We start from the raw sequence: 18,092 nt of genomic DNA, 5'->3' as shown, positions 1-18,092 counted from the left end.
TCCGCCATGACGTGTCCCCCTTTACTACCTCTCCAGTATCATTTTCCAGCGTTGTGATATCCAGTCGTGTCTCTTGTTTCACAGTTCATGTCTCTGAATACACGTTTAGTAACCTCTTTAATATTATGAGCTTGTTTACTTTAGTATTCCACCTTTATCTTCTTAACAACTTCTGTTGCCTTCTGTTTGTTTTTATAGCCTTACAGACCCTCTAACTTCCCACAAATTGATGCTCTGCTGTAAGTGATCAATTCCGAACAATTCTGTCCAATTCCTCTCTCAGGCCTCTGTAATTCCATTTAAACCACTGTAATACTGATACTTCTGAGTTTTGTTTATCCTTCCTGAGTTTCTATTTGACTCCCACTAGCTGACAGACAGGGGACAGTGAGAGGGACTTTCCAAACTCGGATTGAACACTAAACCCCGGGTCCACGTTTACTGCTGCAAACATGGAACAGCCCATTAACTCACCGTCTGTCACTGTGGGGGAAGGAATGGCAACTCATTCTCTTCTTTACTTCTAAATGAACCACAGACATAAACATCTGAGCACAGAACACAAATACTAATTGATCACCAGATACGCCCGGGCAGCTTGATTGATGGGTCCATTATATATGTGTCAACACCTGTGTGGTATCCCAGGACCCGTCCTCACAGGATCCCAACCCACCCACAAGAGATTTGCACATCTTCCCCACGTCTCACACAGGATGGTGTAATCAGAGATTCCCCGCAACCTGGGCCCATCTGTCCGAAACTTCCGCTACATTGCGAAAGGTGGAATGTCCAGCGCCATCAGTAGAAGCAATAAACTCGAGCGAAGCCTGGAAGGGACAGATAAGATAGAAGTAGGAAAATTGTTTCCATTGGTAGGTGAGGCTAGAACTAGGGACATTGCCTCAAGATTCAGGGGAAGAATCAAGACGAAGATGAGGATAAACTGTTTTTCCCACGGAGTGGTGTATTTGTGGAATTCTCTGCCCAGGGAAGCAGTTGAGGCTTCTTCACTAAATATATTTAAGATACAGTTAGATAGATTTAACAAAATAAGAATTAAGAGTTATGGGGAAAAGGCAGGGAGATGGAGCTGAGTTTACAGACAGATCAGCCACGATCTTATTGAATGGCGGGGTAGGCTCGATGGGCCAGATGGCCTACGTCTGCTCCTATTTCTTATGTTCTTATGTTCTAAACCCAAACACTGCAAATTCCATATTCTTGGCATCCCCATCCCAGGATTACAACCATGGCCCAGCACTCCCAGAATTCTTTGTTACAGGAAATGTGCTGCAGTGTCTCAGCTGTTCCCGGTTCAAAACCTAACACTCCTGAAAAAACTCATGACACAACTGGACTCTGAACAACCTTTGCCTGGACGGAGATCGTGGTTGAACTCCTGGCCTTCGGTCACAACGTGGACGCGGATACATTTCAGCTTGTCTCCACAGGTGAATTGAACATGACGTGTTGCTTATTCTATTGGTGAGTGAGATCTAGACCAGGTTAGTTCGCCGCTACATTTCCCGTAGTGGAACAGGAAGAACATGTTTTAACAGTTAATAGTAAATATGGCACTGGAAACTCAGTAGACCTGATTTGTCTTTTCTTTTGATTCACAGATATTGACTGATTGTAAGATGTCTGTGACATCATGAAAAGATTTGACCAAATGCAATCCCAATATTCAATGGTCATCTCTGCATTTCAACACAGACATCATATATTCCATACAGTAAATTCTCAATGCATCCATGAATCAACACTGAATCCTAAGGCCATTGTCTCTCCGCTGAGGCCAGTGACTGCAGAACGATAAAAATCTTCAATACTCCTTGCAGTTCTGGTGGGCTGTTACCCTGGTGACTGAGGAAGGGGCCCACCAGAAGTAAACGGAAAAGGAAGTAACATTCGACCTCATAAGCTCTGAGTTTCTTTATGACCACAACGAACACTGAACACTCAGCTATTTTGTAATGGTGAAGCTAAAATACCAGTTGCTGTTTTAACCCTGTCGAGGCGCATCCAGTAAATCTGCTGGTAACTGCAGCTCCTCAGAACTTTCAGCAGTGCAGAAGCTGGTCCAAAATAAAGCACTTTGTTGAATACGATCAGTCTGCTTCAAACGTCAGTAATCTATTATTTACAAAAGGTATTACATTGTGGTGATATTTATGAGATCTCCGTCTTTGCTTAGTTAAGCGATTCAAAATCCTATCAAATTTCTGTACCTTCAAATAACGTAAAACTGCAGTTGGCAGTACAGCCAGGTTCAGACCCTGCTACTGGATAAAATGTTAGAGGAGCAGTTTTATAGATAAAACAGAATGGCTTGTGGGGTTTTCCTCTCAGTTCCTACACTCCACTACTGATGAAAACTTCTTCATCCATCTACCCCATGAGACTTCAGTATTTGCTCCATTTCAACGAGGTTCCTACTCCCAGCGCCCCATCCCTGCTTTGAGAACAGCCCCAGAGACAGCAAATGCACTACATACATAAAGCTTTTTATTCCAGAAATCATTCTTGCAAACATTGTAAACAACCAGACTAATAAGCACATTTCCATGAATAACTATCTATTTAGTGTCTGTATAATTAAATGAGAAAACCTGTTGTTTCCTTACTGCCCCATTAACTGACCCAAAGGTCTTCTGAAGATCAGCGTGATAATCTATGCAAGGAGCCAGAAGAAGATGGGGGAGATCTTCAAGGATTTCTCTGAGTCTGCACGTACTTGGGAGAAAGATACAGAGACGATAGAAATGAGGAAATTTTAAAGTCATGGACTGTATCCAGTGTACAGAACAGGTGCTTACTCTCCTGAGGTGAATTTGTACAGATAAATGTCCAGGGCATGACAAATTGTTCGCTATGTGTAATTGGGACGCGAGTGATGAAACTGCACGAATGCTGGCAGAGACATATAAAATGCCCATAGGGACAGGAGATGCCCTTAATAAGAGGATTTGGGATGTTAACGTTAAAGTTGTAAAAGACACTGTGAATCCGAATTTGCAGAATTCTGTGGAGTTCCGATCAGTTACTTGAAAAAAATCTATCTCAATAGTCATGATAGAGTCCAGGGGAAATTACACGGTTGTTGCTGCTACTTAAGGGAATGATGATATGGGTTGGTTGAACAGGTTAAAACTTGATTCCCTGGAGCATAGGAAAATAAGCGGAGATTCCAGCTGGGGTTCCCACCTTTTTAATATCATACACCACTAACCATTAACGAGGGGTCCATGGAAACATCGCCGAGCAGAAGTGGTAGGTGCAGGTCAGTATTTAAGAGCAATTACTTATATCAATATGGATGAAAGAGTTATGGAAGAGCATGGTATGGCGGCAGGTAGATGGGAGCATGCAGGGAATGGCACGGACGAATGGGCTGAAAGACGTCTCTCTGCGCTGTAAGAAAATAGATCTAACTTGAACGTTCTACACAAGTCCATTTCCAAGAAGATTTTAATCATTCCAGAGTAATATCTTAAGAAGCTGCAAATGCAAGAAACACTCAAAAGTTAAAGAACTGAAAATAACCGAAAAGGGAAATAACAAACTCAACATCACATGCTGTGAGTTTCCTTATGACAATGATTAGCACTGCAGCCAATTTGTAACAGTGAAACTAAAAATTGCAATGACTGCTTTTACCCTGCCCCAATTTAACCCTCTGGTAGCTCTAGTTAAAAGAAAAAGAAAAGGTTCCTGGAAGATTCCGTGAGGTAAAGGTGGCAAAAAAAAAACTTCACAATGAAAGCAAATGTTAGAAGAAATATTACAGATATATATATCATTGAGGTAATGGGATACAGACTGACAGATTGAACAAGGTGGCTGATATATATCATTGAAGTGATGGGATACAGGCTGGACAGAGATTGAACAAGATTATTGATAGATATCACTGAGGTAGTAGGATACAGACTGGACAGAGATTGAACAGGATGGCTGATATATATCATTGAGGAGGTGGGATACAGACTGGACAGAGGTTGAACTGTGTGTGAAGTTCGCTTGCATCAGTAGAGCAGGCAGCATTATCTGAGATCTTTATAAACGTGGACATTTTCACCTTTCACCCAAGTTGAAGATTTTAAAATACGTTAAACACACTGACCACATCTCAAGGACGGTTTCCACGCTGCTATTAGAAGCAAATTGAATCGATCTCACTATGACAGGGTGGACTCCTCTCTTCAGAGTATAACTCGATGTGACATTGCACCGTGTGTCCACCTACACTGTACTTTCTCTGCAACAATAATGCTTTGTAATAACCTATTATTGTTTTACCTAATATCACCTTAATGAACTGTTGTAATGTGTTGCTTTGTATGAATGCTATTTAAGACAACATTGTGACTGTATCTCCGTACATGACAATAATATGTCGATTCTGAAGTGAGGCTTAACTGAAGTTTTAAAATTTTTGAGAAGCCCGGAAACATGGAATAGCCTTATTTCTCACACTATTTGGGTTATAGATATTGGCTGCGATTCGGCAGGTAGCAACAGTGGAAAAGATTCAACAACAACAACAAAAAAAAACGATGGCAACCCACAACGAAAGGATGCGACAGATCTTGACCACACTGTCGTGTCTGAACGGGGGAAAGATGAAACATATACGTGGTACAGTATCCCGAAGGTGCAATTACTCTGCTTAAGCAATACTGACTGCAAAAACGCAACAGGCCGAAGGTACGCTTCCTGAGCCCTGTAATTAAGTAAAAGAGTTATCGATCCAGATGAACTTTGGATCCGATACCAAGGCGAGTAATGGAAGTAAAGTTCCCGGAATACATCACAACGGATGGGTTTAATCCCGGCATCACCACCTCATCCCGCTGCTGGGACCAGAGCAATAGGGGTTGAGCGGCGGCTCACCTCATGCGGCTCGGTGTGAAAGTCCGACTTCGCGGGCCGACCCCGGTATGTTCTCACCAGCAAGCGTGGAGAGGTCGCCAGAACGGAGAAGTGAATGGGAAACACTACCCGACATCAGGCGACCATGTTCGGGACCAGTCTCAACACTCACCGATGAGAAATTGATGTCTTCACGCTCGGAGAGTGGATCCTTCCTCAGATTCCCGACCCTCGGGGTGATAGTCCTCTCCCAATCCCGACCCAGCAGACGATCCACCGCCGCCGACCTGCTTCCACACAGAACTGAAGGAAAGCCGGGACTGTAGTTGAAATGTCACCAGAGCTGGGGGCGGGGCCTCGGAAACAAACTTGCAGATTCGGCACATCTGTGGTAAAATGGGAGCGGGAAAAGGGCTCACGTAATCTATGAAATTTTGCAAGATTTTGCAATTATCGCCCGTCAGCTGTGATTCGACCAATAAGCTTCATAAGCACATGCGAATATATCAACAGATGTTGTGGCTATGTTTAGATATACAGACATGACAGATTGTACAGCAGTCGACTGAGCGCACGTTGTTCTGGTGTGCTTGGGTGAAGTCCCAGCGTGGAAGAAGTAGTTTGCACTGATCTGCATTGACTGTGTTCCCCGGCTAAGGAAACCCAGGATCGAGTTGCAGAGAGAGGTGCAGAGCCCAAGTCTGAAGCTTGGTGATTAGTACTGAGCAGATGGCATCCCAGGACGGGTTCTCCGGGCCTGTGCAGGTGAGGTAGCTGGAGTGTTTGCTGACATCTTCAATTGCTCCTTGCTTCAGTCCAAGATCCCCTCATGTTTTAAGAAGGCAATGATAATCCCAGTGCCGAAGAAGAGCAAGGTGGCATGCCTGAATAACTATCGACCTGTGGCTCTGACGTCAATTGCTATGAAGTGCTTCCAGAGATTGGTTATGGCACACATCAACCACAGCCTACCGGTCAACCTCGACGCTTTGCAATTAGCCTACTGGAGCAACGGGTCAACGGCAGATGCCACCTCTCTGGCCCTACATTCCTCCTTAGAACACCTGGAGAATAAAGGTGCATACGTAAGGCTCCTTTTCATTGACTACAGCTCTGCCTTTAATACAATCATTCCAAATAAACTGATTCCTAAGCTCCAGAACCTGGGCCTTAGCACTCAGATCTGCAGCTGGATCTTCAACTTCCTCACAGACAGGACACAGGCTGTAAAAATAGGGGACAAGCTCTCCTTTACAATCACTCTGAGCACCGGTGCCCCACAAGGCTGTGTACTCAGCCATGTGCTGTACTCACTGTACACCCATGATTGTGTAGCCAAGTTTCCATCAGACTCAGTATAGAAGTTTGCTGATGACACAACAATTGTAGGCCGTATTTCGGGTAATGATGAGTTTGAGTACAGAGTGGAAATTAAGAACCTGGTGGCATGGTGCGAAGACAATAACCTATCCCGCAACGTCAGCAAGACGAAGGAATTGGTTGTTGACTTCAGAAGGAGTGGCGGACCGCACGACCCAATTTACATCGGTGCTGCACAAGTGGAACAGGTCAAAAGCTTTAAGTTCCTCGGGGTCAATATCACAAGTGGCCTGACTTGGTACAACCAAGCAGAGTCCACTGCCAAGAAGGCCCACCAGTGCCTTTACTTCCTGAGAAAACTAAAGAAATTTGGCCTGTCCCCTAAAACCCTCACTAATTTTTATAGATGCACCATAGAAAGCATTCTTCTAGGGTGCATCACAACCAGGTATGGAAGTTGTCCTGTCCAAGACCAGAAGAAGCTGCAGAAGATCGTGAACACGGCGTAGCACATCACACAAACTAATCTTCTGTCCTTTGACTCACTTTACACCGCACGCTTTCGGAGCAGTGCTGCCAGGATAATCAAGGATACAGCCCACCCAGCCAACAGACTTTTTGTCCCTCTTATCTCCGGGAGAAGGCTCAGGAGCTTGAAGACTCGTTCGGCCAGATTTGGGAACAGCTTCTTTCCAACTGTGATAAGACTGCTGAACAGATCCTGACCCGAACCTGGGCCGTATCCTCCAAATATCCGGACCTGCCTCTCGGTCTTTTTGCACTACCTTATTTCCCATTTTTCTATTTTCTATTTATGATTTATAATTTAATTTTTTAATATTTACTAATTTTAACTATTTTTAATATTTAATATTTGTAATCCAGGGAGTGTGATGCGCAGAATCAAATATCGCTGTAATGAATGTATGTTCCAGTACCAATTGTTTGGTGACACTAAAGTATAAAGTATCGAAGTCATAACATAACATTGGCGACGAGGTGTTTAAAATGACGCAGAGACGGCTGCCGACCTGTAAAAGCAGAGCGAGAAGTTGGAAGTGAAAAATCCAGCTCAGCGCAGGTGGAGAGACGGTCGAGTTTTGTTAAACTCACAAAACGGGAGAGTTCAGGTTTCAGAAAGATGACTCGCTCAGGATCTAACAAATATGATATGCTGCCCGCTTTCTTGATTTGGCCAAAATGAAATGGAAACTGAAAATCTGAGAAGTGGACAAAATCAAACTCATCCCAGTGAAGGTAAAGCCCTCTAGATTGATATTTAAAAATGCATGTACATTAGTATTGGTACAGCTTGAATTCTAATCAGCAGCTGGAGGGTTAACTCCGCAGGAACACCCAGGAGCAATGTTCCTTTCTTCATTCAATTGAGATATGAAGCACACTGGAGGCAAAGATTTTTAATAAAGGAATAGTCCCTGCGATCTGCCTGTCCGTTACAGGTCAAATGCTTAAGTCTGGAGTGTGCCACTGAGAAGGTGTAAACCGGGAGCTGTACAATTATGAAAACTGCTGTCCATTTCTGCAACCTCATCTCAGTTCCGGACAGTCCACCCCTTTTTCAGAGACTGGGATCCCTGGTTCAACCGGTAATGATGTCGTGCATTTCAATGTGTTTACCTCTCAGTCCTCGATTCCCTCAATGAAAGGGTCATCACATTTGATCTTTCTTCATATGATGACCCCACCACTCTAGGGATCAGTCTGGTGAATTTTCTTTGCACTCTCTAAAACAAATACTCTCTAACCTCTTTGTTAATCCTCTATGGAATTAATTTCTATCTTCTGCAGCCCTGTGTTGCCCCAAACACTCACCTCCCACCCCGTCACTATTTCCACCTTCCCACCTCCCCCTCACCTGGATCCACCTCTCACTCCCCAGCTCTTGCCCCATCCCCACCCCTCACCTTTTTTCTCTATTTCCCGTCCACTCTCAGTCCAGAGGGAAGGTCTCGGCCCGAAATGTTGACGGTCCATTTCCCTCCACAGATGCTGCCCGACCCACTGAGTTCCTCCGGCAGTTTGTTCTTTGGTCTGTATGACCCGTGTTAGTGTGGGGAGTGGGATTTTACACCATATTCCAGGTACAATCTCAACAAAATCCAAATAATTGTTACTGTCATTTCACTCTTATACCCAAAAATTCTTACAATAAATACAATGTACCTTTCACCTCCCTCTCCACCCACTGCACTTAAACTCTCCATTTAAACACACTCCGGATTTGTTTCTCCTACAGAAGTGGGTGATCTCTAATTTCCCACACTGGGCTCCAGCTGATCTGTTGTTCCCACTCACTCCTTTTGCCTCCGTTACCCCGAAACCTCTCGGCAAGAGACACAGGACTAGAACAGTACATCACAGTGCTCAATGTATTCAAATAATGAAATGGCCAACGAAACTAATCCCATCTGCCAGAAAAATGTCCATATCCTTCCATTTTCCTCACATCATGTGCTGATCTAAATATTTCTTAAAAGTCCCGAAGTATCTGCCACTACCATCACCCCAGGCAGCACAGATTGGACGGAGGTTGAACAAGATGGTTGATATTTATCATCGAGGTGGTGAGATACAGACTGGACAGATATTGAACAATATGGTTGATATATATCATTGAGGTGGTGGGATATGGACTGGACAGAGGCTGACCCAGATGGGCTGGGAATGAGCAGATGGACCCAGGTGGGAGAAGGTATCAAGGACAATCACTGATGGTCCTCCAGCAATACACAGATACCGAATTAATGATACATACTATTACACTCTCCGGGGTGGGGGGGGGGGGGGGAGTGGTCGACAGCCCGCCCTACATTTCTAATGAAGAGCTCTGGTTACTGTTCTTGTATTAAAATGCTTTCGTGTGGTTATGATGGGATGTTCCAGTTCATTTATTGTTACCTTTAAGCTTGGATTATACAGTTATTTACTTCTGTATTTGTGGGTCAATCTAACTGTAGCCGGGGTATGTGATGGTCACCTCCCCTGTCTGTATGAGACTGGTTGGGTTCACTCTCCGAGTCGCGGTGGCCGGTCTATTTTGTGTTTATCACAATAAAACTGTTGAGTTTAATGAGCTGCCTCGTCTGTCATTGTGGACCAAATGCTCACCACAATATGGCTGTATAAAAGATCCGAAAATAACAAGGCTAGACCAAGCTGTAAGAACTTTGGTATATACGCTTTGCCCGTCACCAAATTTTATCAATGCACCATAAAATATTCTCCATCCGGTTACTCCGCGCCTTGGAATGCTTTGCCCGTGACTGCAGGGAACTGCAGAGTTACATCGCAGAAACCAGTCTCCCCTCCATGAGCTCTTTCTGGACTTCCCACTCCCTCGGAAAATCAAAGATCCCCACAACCTGGGACATTCTCCTTTCTCACCTACCCAATTTGGGAGAAGATACAACAGCCCCGAAGCACATATCACCAGGCTTAACAGCAGCTTATCTGAAGTGCTGCAAATCCACATCAGCACAAAATGGTGACTGTGCCTCTCATAATCTTATAAACCTCCATCATCTCACCCCAGCCTGTGCCGCTCCAGAGAAAACAACCAAAGTTTGTCCAACCTCTTGTTACAGCTCATGACCTCGAATCCAGGCAATATCCTGGTAAACCTCTTCTGCACCCTCTCCAGGGTCATTGATATCCTTCCTGGAATGAGGCAACCAGAACTGTATGAAATATTCCAGATGTGGCCTAACTCCAGTTTTATGAAGCTGAAACATTACTTCCTGAATTTTGAATGGAGTATCTTGACTAATAAAGACAAGCATGTCATTTGCTTTCTTAACCACCCTGTCAATCTGTGCAGCAACTTCCAGGGAGCGATGAACTTGGATTCTAAGATCCCTCTGATCATCAACACTGTTAAGGGTCTTGCATTTAACAGTGTACCTGCCGAGCTGCCAAGTTGATCATCACTAATCAAATCTCACTGGGTTCTCTCAGGTCCTGTTGAATTTATTCCCAAGTGCACAAGTACGGGAAGGTGCAGGGACAGAGAAACACTGACTTGTAGCAGCATCACAGGCAAGTACATTCAGATAATAAATTATACAATTCTGTGTCATTATCAATATAGAAATACAAGTTTTGTGTCATTAACACTATACAAATATATACATGTTGTGTCAATAATCATAAATATACATTTTGTGTCACTGACAATGTACAAAAATACTTTTTTTCCAAAGCAGACTTGGAAATGTTGAATTTGGTCCCTCGGCCATATTGTGGACACAGTCAGCACATCCAGTCCATCCTGTCATTCAGTAAGACCCAAGACCGGAACATCCTTGCCTACCCCCCCAACACCACTCCAATCTCTACTTTGCCCGGACCATTGGCCCCACTTGCAGGTCAACAGTCTGCCAGTGTTTGTCCCCCAATGTGGTGAATATCTCTGTTCACCACCACGATGGGCTCAGACATTTCCACAGATGAGCCCCTCATGTCCCTTATCCACTGTCAACGGGCTCCTTCCCCACCCTACTCCTTGATCCCTCACAGGAACAAACATCCTCTCAGACTCCATGCTGACCACCCCCTCTCACACCATCTTTATCCTCTCAGTAAAATCCCTCACCCTCATCCTTCTGCCGGATCACTCACTCCGTGAGGAGCCTGCATCAAGCCAACAGGCCAAGCGGTCTCCTCCTACCTGTCAGCGATACATCAGACTCCGGCCGCAGAAGTCACTTTACGAACATATCCAACTTCCCGTGGAGGGAAATGGAAATAAATAAAAAGGAGAGACGCTTACTTTGAGATTTGTTCTGCTTTGACGGGGAGTTTGGGGACGGGAGCGGGAGATGGGATCAGCAGGGGTAACGCCCACTCGGCTGGTCCATCTCTGCTACTGGCCATAAGCAATGATTGACATTACTTCTCACCAATGGGAAGAGAGTAACTCCTCTGTTGACTGTGGGATGGGGCGGGTGGGTCAGGTAATTGTTACCTTAGCCGGTAAAGTTCAACCGTCTCAGCACCAGTGTGATGTAAGGAACTGCACACGTGACCTCAGGTCCCGGTGTGGGGAAACCACAAGTGACATGTGGGGATACAGAGTGACATCAGCTGCCAGTGTGGGGAACTCACACGTGACATCAGACATGTGGGGATACAGAGTGACGCCATATCCCAGTGTGGGAAACCCACACGTGTCATGAGGCATGTGGGGACACAGAGTGATGTCATATCCCAGTGTGGGGAACCCACACGTGTCATGAGGCATGTGGGGATACAGAGTGACATTAGACTCTGGTGTGGGAAACCCACACGTGACATCAGACATGATGAGGCACAGAGTGATGTCACGTGTGGGTGAGAACTTGTTTCCAAAAGCTGTTCAATGGATGTTTTTAATGATTTCAGAGGAACAATGAAGAAACTTAACAGGTTTCATCACTGAATCAGTAGAGTCTCCTGCTATTTGCCATGTTGTTTACGGAGTGGGCATCGTGGCCTTTTCTTGAGTTGGGTCACAAAACCCCAAATGTTTCTGGGGAGGACTTCCCAGGGTGATCTGGTTTGGGGAGGGTCAGTCACTGCAGCATCCTGTTGTTTACTAATTTCACAATTACTGATGTAAATTGGAATTGCCAGCAGTGTAACCACAGATTCACATCAGATAACAGAAGACCTCTCATCCCTGCAGTCTTTGTCTCCTGGTAAACTAAACACCCGGACAATGTGGACCACAGATACCCCTTCCTCTCAGTCTGTGTATCATTCAAACAGCAGATCGCTGAGAGGAACTATATTTGTTGGTCATTGAAGTTCACCCAGATTTGGTTAGATGGAGTTGATTTGCAGTTCAGGGGTGTCACATTGAAAGAACGGGTCAGCCAAACCCTCTGTGTTGTCCCCCCGCCCTCCGGAGGTGCCACAGGGACCTCCTGCAAAGTGCAGCAGTGCCAATTCCAGCTGATGTCAGTAGTTCTCCTCTTTAGCCGATGGTGAGGAAGGGGCTGATCCCGGGTTTGTGTAAATCGAGCGTCAGCTGCAGTGGAAGTGGGACGGGACCGAACCGGACAGCTGGGGAGTCCAGGCTGTCTGGTCTTGCAGCTCTGGTTTTAGTTTTGTGCCCGAGCTGAGACTGTGGGATCAATTAGTTGTGGTTCCCCAAGCTGGGAGGGAGGATGTGGGTGATGTGGAGCAGTCTACGTGTGAGGGTGTGGGGTAAATGGTGGAAAGGGTGTGGGGCCATTGGAGGAGCAGAGGGAGATTGGGGATGTGGGTGATGTGGATCAGTCTACGTGTGAGGGTGTGGGGCCATTGGCGGGGTGGGGGAGGTTGGGGATGTGGGTTATCAGACGCAGAGCGACCTGGGAGGATGGGTCCCTGGAGAAATTAAGTTATAAACAAGGGAGGAGTGGGTCCATTGAATCAGACAGGATATGTGACCTTTCAGTAAGTAACATTTCTCTTTTCTTATTAATTACTGACTAATCTTCCTGTTAACATTTCAGGCAGGAATGGCAGGAAGCAGAGGGTGATGGTGAGAGTCTGTTTCTTGGACTCCAGGCCAGTGCCTATTGATGTTCCCCAGTGTTACACCTATTGTTACTTGTCATCTGTATCAGTCATTTGGTTGAGAATATATAGGGTATAGGTAGTAAGGCTGAACATGGAACATGAAATCTGCAGCACATTACAGGCCCTTTGGCTCACAATATTCTGCCAACCATTGTCTAGAATTACCCAAATGCACAACACTATTTTTCTGAGCTCCATGTACCCTTCTAAGAGTCCCTTAAAAGACCCTACTGTGTCCGCTTCCAGTACCGTCACCAGCAATGCCTTCTGTACCCACCACTCTGTGTGAAAAAAACTCCCCTGACATCCCCTCTCTACCTACTTCCAAGCACCTTAAAATTCTGCCCCCTCATGTCAGTCATTTCAGCCCTGGGAAAAAGTCTCTGGCTATCCACATGATCAATGTCTCTCATCATTTTATACACCTCTTGTTCTCTGTCACTCCAAGAAGATAAGTCCAAGCAAGTTTGCAGCAAGTAAGTTCAAAGAATTACTTTTTTTGAAAGATATTCAGTATAAACTCTCCCCTTTGTTTCCATCCCCCACTGAGAGATGACCAAAAACTACTTCACAAGATGCAAGACCTTGAAATGAGTAAACACTGAGGGAATGTGAGTGACTTTAAAGAGATGGGTTACTGACAGCACATCACCAGACCTGAAGTGACTGCAACTGGGTCTGATAGAGGCATAACTGGTACTTCTGGTCACATTCAGTCTCACCCCAATTATTTCCTACTTTCCTTTCTGCAGATAGGTAATGTCTAAAGGACCAGTGTTTGAGTAAATGAGACTCACCAGACTTTCTCCTGACTGAATCGATGGAAACCCTAAGTCAGAAGGGTTCTCTCCAGTTGGTGCTCTCAGTCCTCGGGCTGGTTCACTTGTTGCTGTTCCCTTGTCTTCAGTCGTGGTTTGCTTCCAGTTGTGGGCTTTTCTTCCAATAAATCTCTCACCTCAGGTCTAACTTTAACTAGAGAGATAATGAAGCACGTTAACAATACAAAGGAGAACATTTCTGCTCAATGTTCCAAAAAACAAAACACTGAAATTTAAACGTTGAAGACAAATATAATGATCGCAGTGAACAAATCTGTAATTATCCCTGATACATCACAAAATCTGATATGGGATATGAAGGAGTCATCGTTCAGTCACGGCAAGACACAAGACACGAGAACAGAATTAGGTGATGCGGTCCATCGAGTCTGCTCCACCATTCAACCACGGCTGATTTTTATTCCAACACCATATTCCTGCCTTCCTCCTGTAGCCCGGAACTACTTAGCAATCACAAATATATTCATCTCTGCCCTAAGTATACCCAAATGGCAGCCTTAACCACACTCTGTGGCAACAAATTCCAGAGATCAGCCACCCTTTACTTAAGATATGCTCCTCGTCTCAGTTTTAAAGGGAAGCTTCTTTATTCTGAGACTGTGCTCTCAGATCCCAGACTCTCCGTCTAATGGAAACATCTTCACCAAGTCCAGTATATCCAGGCTTTTCAGCATTCAGTAGGTTTAGTTAACCACCACCTTCACGGTCCCTGTGAACTCCACCAAGAACAGGCCCAGAACCATTGACTAACAGACAGGTGACAGTGAGGAGAAATTTCCAAACACAGTTTGAACACTGAACCCCTGGGTCCAATTCTACTGTTCCAAACGTTTAATCACAGCTTCTTCCCGTGAAGGATGGAATGGGATCTCATTCTCTCCTCAGATTAGCAATCATTGCTTCCAAAGGAACTCCAGAAACAAACATCTGATCCCAAACCAGAAATACTTGCTCAGCACCTCATGAGCTCGAGCAGCTCGATCCCCAATTCCATTTCGCCAGGGTTAAGATCTGTGATAGGGTCACACAGTTGACTGTGCCACTTACCGACCCCAGAATCCTCACACATCGTCCCCACATCAGGAACTTCCCCACAACCAATGTCCAGCACCCCAGGACTTCTGAATCATTGAACATCCTTTCACCCCGCCAGGCGGGAGGAGAAGAGGGTGGTGCGATGCAGCACGTGCTGCTCTCTGGTGCAATGATATCGTATTTGTAAGTAGGATGCCGTGCACAATTCTGATTTGATGGAGGCAGACATGAGAAGCACAGAGGAACATCTGGAGAAACTTCTGAAATGCCCGGTTCGCTGCCGCTGCTACTGTGCGATCGAGAATCTCTGAAGAGAAGGCCCCAAAACCCCTGGCTTTGCCTGCTGCTGGCGACCGGGGCTGAGGTCGAAACATTTGGCAGAGATAGTGCTTGGTACTTGGTGTCAGAGGGCTGATCGGAGCTCAAAGTTTTCCTACGACTCAGAGTCGGACTGTGGTCGGGCATGGCAGGGAGAGTTTTCTTCCTTCTCCTATCTGCGTGAGATGTGGGACTTTCGGGAGACTTTGAACTTTTTTAACTGTGCCCATGGCCTGTTCTTCATCAAATTATGATGTTGTTGCACTGTTGTAACTATATGTTATAATTATGTGTTTTTGTTAGTTTTTCAGTCTTGGTCTGTCCTGTGTTTCTGTGATATCACACCGGAGGAATATTGTATCATTTCTTAATGCATGCATTACGAAATGACAATAAAAGAGGACTGCGCGTCCTCATAACCTAATCTAATCCAGCCCCATCTACAGAAGTACTAACCCAGTCAAATCCCAAATACTGACAGTTGCATATGCCCGGAGTCTACATCCTAGGATAATAGGCGATGCACCAATTTTCCCAGACGTGTCTCGGCCATTCGGAGTTCAAAAACTAACACTCCTATGTCAGAATGGGAACCTGATAATCCTCTCACTGGGCCAGAAATTGGGCTGGAAAACCTGGGCATGGGTCACCAGCAGGCAGGAATATGTTTCACATTGTCTCCAGCAGCTAAATTGAACACATTTTATCATTATCTTATTGTTAAATGAGATTTTGCCCAGCACAATTGGCCATCACATTTCCTGTACGCCTTTCATTTCAATTTGATATTAAATGCTGGAAACTCAGTACATCAGATTGGATCTGTGGAAAGAGAAACTGTGAAGGACCCAGTAACAGAAGTGATGTTGCCTGATCTGCTGAACGTTTCCAGCATTTTCCCTTCTTTCGTGAAATTATGAAGAACTATTGACTGATTACAAGACGTTTGTGACGGCCTGAACAAAGTTGCACAACTGTAATGCACACATTCATTAGTTTTCTCTTCATTCCAACACAGGGTTAATACAGTCGATACAGTGAATGCTCACAACATCCTCCCCACCCTAATATCAGTCTGTTACATCTGCTCCCGAGGCCATTAACACTCAGAGAGCGATAAAAATGTGCACCACTCCCTGCAGATCCTGTGGCTGTTCCTGGCAACAGGGAAATCGCCTCTCCAAAAATGATCAAAACAGGAAATAACAGACTCAACTTTAAATGTGGAGAGTCACTGTCTGACAAAGATTAACACAGCGGCCATTTGGTAACTTTGAAACTAAAACTGTGGTGACTGTCTTTATCCTTCCTCATTCTGCATTAAATAAATCCTGTGGTAATTCCAGGCAACAAACACTGATTTCAGAAATAACTCGGTAAAGCAAAATACTTCACAATGAAGGCAACGGTAGAAGAGAGATTGTTGATATGTAATCATTGGTGGGATACAGGCTGGACAGAGGTTGAACAAGATGGACAGGGAAGGAGCAGATAGAACCAACTAGGAGAAGGGATCAAGGACGATCACTGATGGTCCTCCCGCAATACACAGAGACAGAATTAACAGTACATACTGCTATATAAATGGTTCGAAAATGACACAGATAAAACAACAGGAAATTTAGCATTTACCCTTCTCCCCTGACCAACTTTTATCAACACACCATGGAAAGTATCCCAAGGTTCAGGGTGAAGGTCTCACAACCCGGACCGACCCCAGCAGGTTCTGTCCAGGAGGCGGGGTGAGACCACCAGTTCGGTAAAGTTAACAGGACTCGCTGCCCAGCATCGCTCGGGACCGGACTCAATACTCACCGCATGGTTCTTGTCGGTCTCGCTTGGTAGAAAATGATCCGTCCCCCCCTCCCCGACTCCCCGACTCCCCGACTCCCCGACTCCCCGACTCCCCGACTCCCCGACTCCCCGACTCCCCGACTCCCCGCCCGAGGGGGCGAGGACCCTCTCCTGATCCCGATCCGGATCCCGCGGACGATCCGCCGCTCCGGACCCGCTTGAACAAATACCGGGGGGAAAAAAATCACTAGCCGTCCCGGGACTGTGAGCATGCGCAATGTGCTTATTGCGTCATCAGAGCGGGGGGCGGGGCCTCTGAGACAAACCCGCAGATGCTGCCGATCTGTGGTAAAACGGGATCACGTGACGGTGGAAGGTCTCCCACGTGACTCGGTGACGTCTCCTTGCCCCTCACACGCTGCCCGACCCATCGGCAGCATTTCCCACTTTATTTCACATTTACAGCTCTCCCATCTCAGACACAAGTTTCTGCCCGATCCCCATCTCCTCGATCATGGAATTAATTTCCACCATCTGCAGCCCCGTGTTGCCCCAACCACTCACCTCCCACCCCCGTCACTATTTCCACCTTCCCACCTCCCCCTCACCTGGATCCACCTCTCACTCCCCAGCTCTTGCCCCATCCCCACCCCTCACCTCTTTTCTCTGACTATTTCCCGTCCACTCTCAGTCCGGAGGGAGGGTCTCGGCCCGAAATGTTGACGGTCCATTTCCCCCCACAGATGCTGCCCGACCCACTGAGTTCCTCCGGCAGTTTGTTCTTTGGTCTGTATAACCCGTGTTAGTGTGGGGAGCGGGATTTTACACCATATTCCAGGTACAGTCTCAACAAAACACAAATAATTGTCACTTTACCCGGACCATTGGCCCCGCTTGCAGGGCAACAGTCTGCCGGTGTTTGCCCCCCAATGTGGTGAATCGCCACCACCGTGGGCTCAGACATTTCCACAGATGAGCCCCTCCTGTCCCCACCGGGACAAACATCCTGTCCGCCCCCTCTCTCACCGTCTTCATCCTTTCAATAAAATCCCCCTCTCCCTCCCCGGGGAACCGGCATCAAACCGACGGGCCGAGCGGTCTCCTCCTACCTCTCAGCGACACATCAGACTCCGGCCGCAGGAGACGCTTCACAAACGCCCCAACTTCCCTCGGAGGGAAATGGAAATAAATCAGAAAGCGGACATTTACTTTGGGATTTGAGCCGCTCTGAGGGAAAGTTCGGGATACGGTTTTCAGCGGGGGTAACGCCCTCTCGGTTCGACCGCCTCCGCTATTGGGCGTAACCAGTGATTGACATCACTCTGCACCAATGGGGGCAGCGCA

The 18,092-nt window shown here is 46.1% G+C and overlaps 1 protein-coding gene across 2 annotated transcripts in view; it reads right to left on the bottom strand.

The window, feature by feature from the left end:
* LOC134341505 (NACHT, LRR and PYD domains-containing protein 3-like) overlaps nt 1-18,092 on the bottom strand; it is a 49,313-nt gene extending 31,221 nt beyond the window's left edge. Inside the window, exons 1-2 of one of the 2 annotated variants that reach the window (XM_063039373.1) lie at nt 17,858-18,092; nt 13,560-13,734 (exon numbers count right to left, since the gene is read on the bottom strand). The gene's annotated coding sequence lies outside the window, so the exon portion shown is untranslated. The remainder of the gene's footprint in view (nt 1-13,559; nt 13,735-17,857) is intronic. The other variant, XM_063039372.1, reaches the window with a different exon arrangement.

The sequence above is a fragment of the Mobula hypostoma genome, unplaced genomic scaffold (genome assembly GCF_963921235.1).
Source record: "Mobula hypostoma unplaced genomic scaffold, sMobHyp1.1 scaffold_100, whole genome shotgun sequence".
NCBI lineage: Eukaryota > Metazoa > Chordata > Chondrichthyes > Myliobatiformes > Myliobatidae > Mobula > Mobula hypostoma.
The sequence above is the reverse complement of the archived record's forward strand: the minus strand, read 5'-3'. Positions and strand labels throughout refer to the sequence as shown.